Source organism: Ixodes scapularis, unplaced genomic scaffold (assembly GCF_016920785.2).
Source record: "Ixodes scapularis isolate PalLabHiFi unplaced genomic scaffold, ASM1692078v2 PGA_scaffold13__105_contigs__length_92229423, whole genome shotgun sequence".
In the NCBI taxonomy this organism is placed as follows: domain Eukaryota; kingdom Metazoa; phylum Arthropoda; class Arachnida; order Ixodida; family Ixodidae; genus Ixodes; species Ixodes scapularis.
In genome coordinates this window covers 1,291,790-1,301,758 of record NW_024609839.1, presented here as the reverse complement: position 1 = coordinate 1,301,758, position 9,969 = coordinate 1,291,790, and the positions used below count along the sequence as shown (strand labels likewise).

At 45.0% G+C, this 9,969-nt stretch overlaps 1 pseudogene; it reads right to left on the bottom strand.

The window, feature by feature from the left end:
• Positions 1–7,029: 7,029 nt before the first annotated feature.
• Positions 7,030–9,969, bottom strand: part of LOC115319658 — a 36,379-nt pseudogene continuing 33,439 nt past the window's right edge.

Genomic DNA, 9,969 nt, shown 5'->3' with positions numbered 1-9,969 from the left:
AACGAATGCACGCTGGATAAGGGCCGGATCGCTAGTCATTGTGCCTTCGTACTCTATTTCCGCTATCTGGTTTCCGCTAGCATACTTCTTTTCAAGGACAAGTGCCCGTTTGGTGGGCGCTTCCCCCAAAAGCAACCTCCCTGCTCGGGCAAGAACAATCGCCCCCTTATACCGCTCTTCGTCAATTTGTTCAAGTTGCGCTTTTATGCTGCTTTATCATCTTTGAAGATTCCGGGCGTCCTTCCTTCCTCCACGTGCTGCCTCTGTAAATCCGCGCGAAGACCGTTTTCTACTTTTCGCTCTTCACGTTTAATTTGACATGCCATCTCTATCGCATCAAGCTTCACTTGTTGTTTAAACAATTCCCACTCCCTGCAGACTTCATTATCAGTTACACTGCTTGTTTGCTCCAGCCTACTTTGAACCTTTTCGGTAAATTGCCTATCGTCCAAGAGCTTAGCGTTTAGCTTCCATAACTCCCAGGAGAAGCTAGAGCGGTTCTTGCAATGACCCACTGTGAAAGCCACTAGGCTGTGGTCACTGAAAGACACGTAACTGACTGCATAACTACCACATTCGGGCACAATATCGACCGAAACATACGCTCTGTCCAGCCTCGCATGACTGCTACCTTGGTGGTGCGTGTAGATCACACGATTACCGGTTGACGTACATTGGGCTACGTCTTCAAGTTCGAAATCTTTAACCAAATTATTTAGCTGCTCCCTGGATTTATCTCTGTTGTGTGATCGGTTTGATCGGTCTCCAGGTGAACAAATGCAATTAAAATCTCCTAATAGTATCGTAATTCTATCACTCTGGAGGTAAATAGAAATATTTTCAAAGAAAGTGCATCACTCGCTTTCACATTGGGGGCGTAAATGCATATAACCCTCCACTTTATATTGGAGAAAGAAAAGTCACAAATAACAAAACGATCGGACGCGCATACAATAACATTTTCCTCCATGATTCCTGATGCTTTCTTCAAAACAGGCAACAGCCGCCTGACCTACCGACAGAGTGGCTCACACATACATTGTACCTGGACATAAACGGTCGCACAATGAGGTCGGTCTTTTGTTTCTTGGACAGCAAGGACGTCCAGGTCGCTCTCCGTGAGTAGGCGACTAAGTTGACACTGGCGGCGACGTGCCGCTAAGCCCCTAACGTTCAGAGTTCCAATACGGAGCCCGGACGTGAGCCCTACCATTTTTTTTTTTCTTTTTAGTGCCGCCAGACCAACCTCCTGGTGCTTACCTGTCGCTTGGCTCCAGCAGAGCTCGGCTCATGGCACAGAGGGTCTCTGCGACAGTTCCCCATCGCGGGTCAGCGACGAACCCCGCAGCTTGGTGGTGTAACGACCTTTCTTCCCGATTTGTTTCCACTGGCCTTGTGGGCGATGTAGCTCCTGTGCCTCGTTGTCCTTGGTCTCATCATCCAGTCGCCGATTCACAATCGCAAGGTCCAGTTCCATCAGTGGCTCGTTCACGTCACCCTTGTCCACAGCGTCGGTGCCTCCCGCCGTCGTCGCCTGCGTCTCCTTTCCAGGTTCCTCAGCGTCGGGCTTCGAGACCTTGGCCGTCGCCTCTGCTGCGTTGGTACCGTTCGTTGCATCACCTGTCGTAGCTTGCTCCTTTGTCTCCGGTAGGCTCGGAGGCAGCGTCGCCGCCTCCTCCGTTTCTGTTTCGTCCATGATGATTTCGTCCTCATCATTAGCTGGCTCGATTAACTACGGCGCTAGCATACCAGCGCACGCACTCCTGGGACACGTGGCCGAAGCCTCGGCACTCGCCGCACCGGGGCACACGGCAGTCACGTCGTATGTGTCCTGCCCTGCTGCACCGCAGACAAACCGGCGCTCGTCCGAGGACGACAGCAAGGGTCGTGTCCCCGTTAAGCTTCAGCTGGTGAGGCAACTTGTCCGGCGTCATTCCCTCCTTCAGCGTGACTTTGGCAATCCTTGTGGTGGACTCGATATCCTCGAAGCCATCCACACGCCAGTTTTCCTTGCTCACCTCGTTGACGGTCCCGTACTCTTCCAAGGCTCTTCGGAGAACGTCGTTGGGGACGTCGAAAGGTACCCAATGCAGCTTGACCCGCACTTCCTGCCTGTTGGGGTCCACGGGGATGCACAGTTTACCTTTGACGGTAAGCCAGCCCAGTTTGAGAAGCCGCTCTTTCGCCGCCGCACTCTTCAGGCTGCACAGCCACACGTGTCCCATCTGGCATACGCCGAGCCCTGCAACTTCTTTGAGCATGTCGACCTTTTCCAACGGTTCCTTGAAGTCTCCAATTCGGAGCGGCCTGGCATTTACGTCGCAGTGAAGATAAACCTGGTTCTTCGTTTTATCGCCCGCTGGCAACGTCGGCAACAGAATCCGGTAATCAGCGGGGATACAAAACGCCCTGTCACCACGGCCGGCAACGACCGTTATCGCCGCTCGATCGGAGCTCGCCATCCGTGCGTCCGCACTGCTCGGCAGCCGAAACACGAATCTTGCGTCAACCTAGCTCATTGACGTCAATATAACTCGGCCAAAGGTAATGCTTACACATTCTCACATCATGAAAGAAAGCTGAGGTTCCCCCGTAGTATTATTTTTTTTTTTTAAATGGGGGTGATTTTTGGGGCTTATTTGTCCTCTCGAATTTTGAGTTTTTCGGTGTCTATTTTTTATATCGACCAAAAATCGGAGTTTAATGGTGCTTATGTGGTAAAAGCAAATGCATATCTGTGGCCTTTCTAGGAGACACAATATTATATGCATTATTTATTGCTAAATGAAGCACATAAAAACAATTTCCAAAGAAAAAGAGCAGCCTCGCGGACAGATCAGTGCGGTCGGTGTTGTGGTTCAACACAAGTACAGTTGTTTATAAAGGTTCCCTGCCGTGGAAAGTGCAATTTCTCTTCAAAGCAAGCTCAATTCGGGTTCTTTCGGATTTTGCAGATTTCAAGAAAAATCGTTTGGAGGTCATATTTTTACACATATCAGTGTATACTGAAAACACGGAACCCATTTATGATTGAATGATTGTAAAAAGCATAATGCATGCCATGGAATTATCAGAATGGTGGTGGTTGAAAGTTTTGCAAAGAACCTGGATGTTTTATTCAAACCTATCAACTTGATCCCAAAGATGCCACTTTTCTAGTGATTCGTTGACCACCACTTTCAGATACAAGATGCACACCTTTGCAAATTGTGCAACTAGTCGCCCGAAGTACCTGAAGACTGGAGCCTGAATCATGTGTAATTTACGTTGTCATTGTTGTATTGACATTTTCTTTATGTGCAGTGTTGTCAAGTGCAAACAGTGAGCATGCTAGTTTATTAGAACTCCATAGCTTCTCCATCCATGCCTTGAGGAGTTCCGGATCATTCAGTGGGAACCTGTGATGGTGTAAAGAAGCAATTGTGAAACTTTTTTTTTTGCATGCAAAGAGAGATGGTACCAAACCATCTGGTGTAGACTGTTTTAGGCACATTCCAATTGCATAAATGTACAAGAATCTGGTATCTTGCAGACTGACCACCTCTTTGAGTCACTCTGAGGAACAATAGGTTAAGGTATATGCTTATTTATTCAAATTGCCCTGCTCTCGGAAACTAGCAATAAGAATGCCATACTTTTGTAGAGAATCACATTTCCTCCGGTGGGAGGCATGACTCTAAGTGAAGTTTCGGCAGTGGGATCAGCTTACAAGCTGCTTTCCTTGTTGAGCACTATATATGTGCGCGGGAGGGCGAGCCACGGATCTTCTAGCGCGCGAGGGTACGGAAGAGAAATGCACGCCACGTCAAACAGTCTCAACATGTTTTGCGTGGCCAGCAAAACGAACGGTGTGACCAGGTTGACTGCAAGAAGTAAGAAACTAACCTATGATACAAGATCCCCAAGTCCTGGCTACCCCTGTTGGCACAACCAATATCGTCGCGGGTACTCGGCATGGTCTTGTTTTTAGGGTCGTTTGATTATTTTTATCGGTTAGCAAAGTGGCGGAGCAAGACGAGCTGTCGTCTTCTGAACCGAAAAGACGCGCGCCAAAAGTCGTCTGCTATGCTTACGGACCCTAAATGCAACGGTGATCAAATGGTTTGAACAGTTCAGATTATTTGTAAAAATCTATTTTTACCGCAGAAAAAACACAATTAAAGAGTATTGGGGAGTGTAAACGAAATCAGAAGCTGCGGATGCGAAGTGTTCAGCGTCCTCGTTGAGCGCGCTTCAGCGTTATAAAACATTTGAGCGCGCGTAAAAATCGTCTGCTCTTTCTCCGCCCCTTTTCCGCATTCTGAATTTCGTTTAAAATCCCCTATTCCCTTGAATTGTGTTCTTTCTGCGGTAGAAATTGATTTTAATAAGTTATATGCATATTTGACGACACTATGGTAGTACGGCGGTGTTTTAACTACCTCTCACGGATTCCTTCGGATATATTTCCTTTGAAAACTCTCCCACTGGGCATAATTTAGACAAGTTTAGCTCAGTTCCGTTTTCGAAACGCCCAGCTAGTGCAGCATGTCGGCCAGCTAGCGCTCGGCCCAACGTTACTAAAACACTCGGTTAGAAAACTCCCATAGAGACAGCTTTGAATAAGTGGCCCCAATCTGTCTCCGAGCACCGAGCTAATGACGAACACAACGCCACCATTTCTCCCGCAGCGGCCACTCGAGGAACTGCACGTGACTTGTATTTTGGCTTTAAGAACAGATGCAGCGTTAGAGGTTACACGGGTGCCACCCCCGGGCCCTGGCGGACGCGCCGCGTTCAACTACCGAAGTTAAAATGCACCTGAAAGGTAGCGCGGGACGCGCTACCTTTCAGGTAGCGCGTCCCGCGCTACCTGAAAGGCCCGCTGAGGCATGGTTGTATGAAAACAATACTAATTGTTCCGCAAAACCTTGCTAACTAAAGATGATAAAAACATCACGCGCCCATCATTTGGTAATAAACTCCAATAAATTTCATACAAAAACAGTATTTTCCGTTTGTTTTTACGCAAAAACAGGCTTTCAAAAAACTCGAGGTGACCATAGTACAGACAAACGAAAAAGAGTGGCGCTGTTGTCGCATTTAGCTCGGTCTCGGTGGACGCCAGCGGCCCAGGTTTCGACGGCGAGTTTCTCAACTGAGTGTTTTAGTAACGTTGGCTCGGCCTATAGACCTTTTCCGCTTACTCTCGTCCCCGACCGCCAAGTAGGCATATCCGGTACGGGCGACGGAAAAATATCAGAACGTTTCAACCTGCAAATAGTAAAAAAATAGATGTGAGGCAAAACGAAAATGTGTGACGGTTACGTTTTTGTCCTAAGTGCCTCCTATTGGCGTGGCGACGGCATTACAATGTTTTCGCCCATACTGGAAGTGACGACAATCCAAGATGGCGGCGCCCTTGCAAAAAAGATCCATATCGGACAATACCGGGAAGTTGACGGCGGAGCATGGCCAGTGGCGGCCTGGCTCCGCCGGACAGTTCTCGGTACTGTCCGACTTAGGCCCAGTGCTAGCAGAGATGCTGCGCTAGCTGGGCGGAAGCCGTGTTTAAGACAGAGGTTTGTGAAAAAGATTGGTCGGTAGTTGACGTATTTTAGGAAAGGGGTTTATTTTTTTCCAGATAGAACCCCTGTCTTCTGCAATAAAAATCTAACAAAGTAAAAAAAAAGATTTGCACACACATAATGAGACGTTCCTCTAACTATCGCTGGTACAAATGTTTATGATACATTTTCAATGCCTCGTGCGATCAATTTCCTCTTTCATGGAGCTCTAAATGTTTTTTTTGCACTGTATATATTTAATCTGCTTAAAAATGAGGTCCTTTTTTTAAATATCTCCTGTTCCCGTTCACCAATATCTGCGAAGAATTAAGACTTCTCAATATTCTAGGCGGGTAAATATATTTTTCTCGGTTTGCGAAGTCACTACTCCCCACAAGTATCTCCCTGAAATGTTTTCTCAACTAACCGAAGTCGATGAGGCAGTCCTTGCAGGCCAATTTTGAAAAGTTTTTTTTTATCAATCAAGTGCTTACCTCAAAAACACCATTTATTTGTTTACCTGCCTTCTGTTTCTATTGCCCTGTAGTTCATATAGCCTATAGTTCATAATTAGCCTAACTCTTACCAGGCAACCTTCATTATTGAAGTGTTTTTACTGTATGCACCGACAACCTAAAAAACCTAGTACGTGACGAGTTTCGACTTTTTCATCCTGGTCATCGCTCTTCAGCCAATCGGATTGGGACCACAGCTGATCATAACGTTAAAGGCCTAATTACAAAGCGAGAAGCATGACCCTAATAGGCCCCACCCTTCATTTCTTAAGTCGTTTCTTAAGTCGTCAGTGACGATACAGGGCCCAATCGGGAAATCGAAACGCCTTTTTTTTTCTTTTTTGCCAGAAAAAATTTCTTACTCATTGCAGTAAGCTGAAACTACGTGAGGGTGATTCAGTAGGTGAATGTGATAAAATGCGAAAGTTTAAGAACATGATGTTGCCCGTTGATCAAGATATACGGGAGAAAATCTACATTTTCTGAACGAGCCGACATCCACCTTAGACTTATAATCAACATCCCAAAATATTACAATCTGTTCGCCTGTAACGTTAAATGCAAAAGAATGATATATAACAGCGAGAAAGAGGATATTGTTTCCTTTCTGTCTGACAAGTTTTTTTCAGGAAAACAAATGCTGCAGTCGCCCACAATATCATTTCTTGCTTTGATGAGTATTAGGGTTAGGTGAACCTCGGCCCATCGAGAAATTTTGTTTTCCTCCCGTATCCTTTGATCCGGGCAACGTCACGTTCTCAAATTTTCGTATTTTGTCACCAGACCATAGCGTCACATTCTCACAGACTTTCATATTTCTGCGGTTCGCAGTTTATTTTTCACCCCCCCCCCCTCCCCCCCCCCCCCCAAAAAAAAGGGGGATTTTGGTCGATGGGGCCCTGTAGATGATTATGACATATTGGATCACACAAGAAATATTTGTAGGGACGAAATAGGCCGGAGGCTAACCGTTTGGAACATTTATTTTCTTAAAGGAAAGAGCGAAATGCATAAGGCAGCCAATGTCAGCAAAATCTTCGGGCTCGTGGTGATGCCGCCGTTCCCGTCGTTGCAGTCGATACTGCTGCTATTCTTCAAGTCAAGAGGAGTGTTGATGTTCATGTCGTTCCCGTCGATTCTGCTGCAATTCTTCAAGTCAAGATGAATGTTGATCGCGTGGTGCACGGCTTTCATCGCAGGACTGTCTCGAGTACACCTTGTTCTCGCATTCAGGAAGCAATTATAATTGCCAGTACTGCGAGAAATTAGAAGTGAATTGGAGCGGACAATTACGGAGGGGAACCTCCCACAGTAATATGAACCTAACCACTTTAAACATCGTGAATATTTCATCCGAGATATGATGCTCTCACATTTGCCTCAAAGAGTATTTCATATTTTGGTGAAGTAAGTTAAAACTTAAAACTTACCCGCCTCTATTAAAACTTACCCGTCTCTATTAAAAGCGGTTAAGAATGTAATTCCACTTTTAATCATTTTGTTTTCCTCTGCACTGAAAATTTATTTTGTATTAAAGCATGCACAGCTTTTTAACGTAAGCCCCTACCCCAAACACTTGTTCATCCGTCCGTTTGTTCATGAGTTTGCGCATTTTCCCGCTATATTTCGCAAGAAAAGTGACGTCACAAAACATTTTGAGGTCACTGGGCATCACGACCTGACTCCGCGACTTTGTGTGACCTGAGATCACGTGACCCTAGGTCACCTGATGACAATATTTCCGTTAAATCTAGAGGCAAAATTGATGTCACGCGATCTGACATCACGTGACATTAAGTCAGGTTACGTCAACTTTTACGCTATATTCAGTTAATACATTAATAAGAAACTATACGACTTTCCGAAATTTCTTCTTAGTGTCTTAGCAAATTAAAAAGAAATTGTCCCTTAAATAAAGCAGTCCATGCATTGTAAACCTTCAGCGATAAAGGTCACTGGTAATTATTATTATTTTTTTGTGCAGGCAAGAAGTACTTTTTAATATACGGCAAACATATCCTGTCAAGGTCAAGACTACCGGAGTCTTAAAGCGAAATTCTACTGGATTTAAAAAAAATTATTCTGAAATACTTTACTCACTCGTTTCTTATTTTATATTGACCTAATATTGAAAAGCTTGTTTAACCAAAGAAAGGCACTGCTGCACTTCCGCTGAATCATCTTATCATCTATGAAAAACATTTATATATATATATATATATATATATATATATATATATATATATATATATATATATATATATTCGTTAACATTAAACCGACTGGTTCAGCACAATACAAAATTTATTTTCTCTACCTCTTTCTCTATCATATAAGTTGCTTCTTATATTTTGCTCGAATATTCTCATTAAACCAATTTTAATCACTCTGTACAAGAGGTCCATGCATACGCAGTTTTTAGCTATTACAACTGAACTTACTAATACGTATTAAAACCGCCCACCGTAGAGCCGCCACCTTAAATCCCTCCTATTTTAGTTGTCGTTACCTGCATGGGTCTTGAGGCAGAAGCTCCAAGCAGGATTGGAAGGCACTTTCATTCAGGCATTGATTCCACTCGAGCACACCTAGAAATGCAATAATTGTTCAATCTAATTACAGACATTCTTTTCTCCTAATAAACATTCTTGCGCGAAGAAGCTCCACATTTGCCACTCGGAGGGCACTCTATAGCTTATAATATAGAGTTTCATGAGTCTTGCTCGCATGCCTGCGAGCAAGAAGGTGCGACTCCCGATTTTAATATTTCTCGCCAACAATTGAATCGCTTTTGTCAAAACTTGTCATCTTGTTTAGAGTGCTTATGTGGAGCTTCAACCTAAGGGATAAAACATTGGCGCACGTCGATACCCTGTCTTAGTAAATAGCGGAAAGCGTCGATGTCGTGTTCGCGCTGCGTCGTGTAACGTACAGTCAGGGATGGGCAAAATACATAGAAATATGTATCAAAATACAAATAAAAATACTTCGTCAAAAATGTATTTATTAGAAATCTAATTACATTTCCAAAAAAAGCATTTAAATACAAGATTCAAATACAACCAAATGTATTTGGTCTCCTCCAAATACATTTCCAAATACATTCCTCTAAATTTGCGTCAGCAATCTCAGGGCACCTGCAACGGGTTTCTGGGTATCCCATTTTAATTTTGCATCGCACACTCGGGAGTTAGTGTGCGAGGCTCTAGTAACGTAATAGAAATATAATCACAAAAGAAATGTGATCAGCTTGGACGTAATAGGTTAAAAAAGCACAGAGCTTCAAGCAGCTTTTTTTTTTTTTGTCGATTACATTTTGGTATAGACCAGGGGTGGCCAGGCTGACCCGGCCTAAGAGCCGCAAACGAAACCACGAAACTTCTAAGAGCCGCGGGGGGAGGGGGGGGGGGGTAGGGCAAATTTTGTTCGGAGTCTGACTGTACGTATGAGTGCACAAGGCTGTACGACAGTACGTATGGGGGTACAAGGCAGCCAAACCGCGAGCCGTACTTTATTCTGCCTGAAATCCCTTCTTTTTTTTCCTGGGGAAACGCGGAAAGGAGCCGGGGGGGGGGGAGGGGGGTCCACTTATGAGGGATCCGCGAGCCGCACTTGGACCACCAAAGAGCCGCATGCGGCTCGCGAGCCGCGGTTTGGCCACCCCTGGAATAGACCAACAAGGAACCGAGCCGATCAAGACGCGCAGCACTAGCTAGAGAATTTTTTATTGTGGCAACTCGCACCAGCTACGAAAGTCTAGACGACCCGCGCATTTAGAATGTTCCAGGCAAAATATGGATGGAAATCAGGCTGGAAAGCATCACAAGTTGTCACAGGCACTTATTTAGCCAGTCTGCCTGTGAACGTTGATTTCGTCACTATTCTTGCCCTGGACTAGCACCGCAATC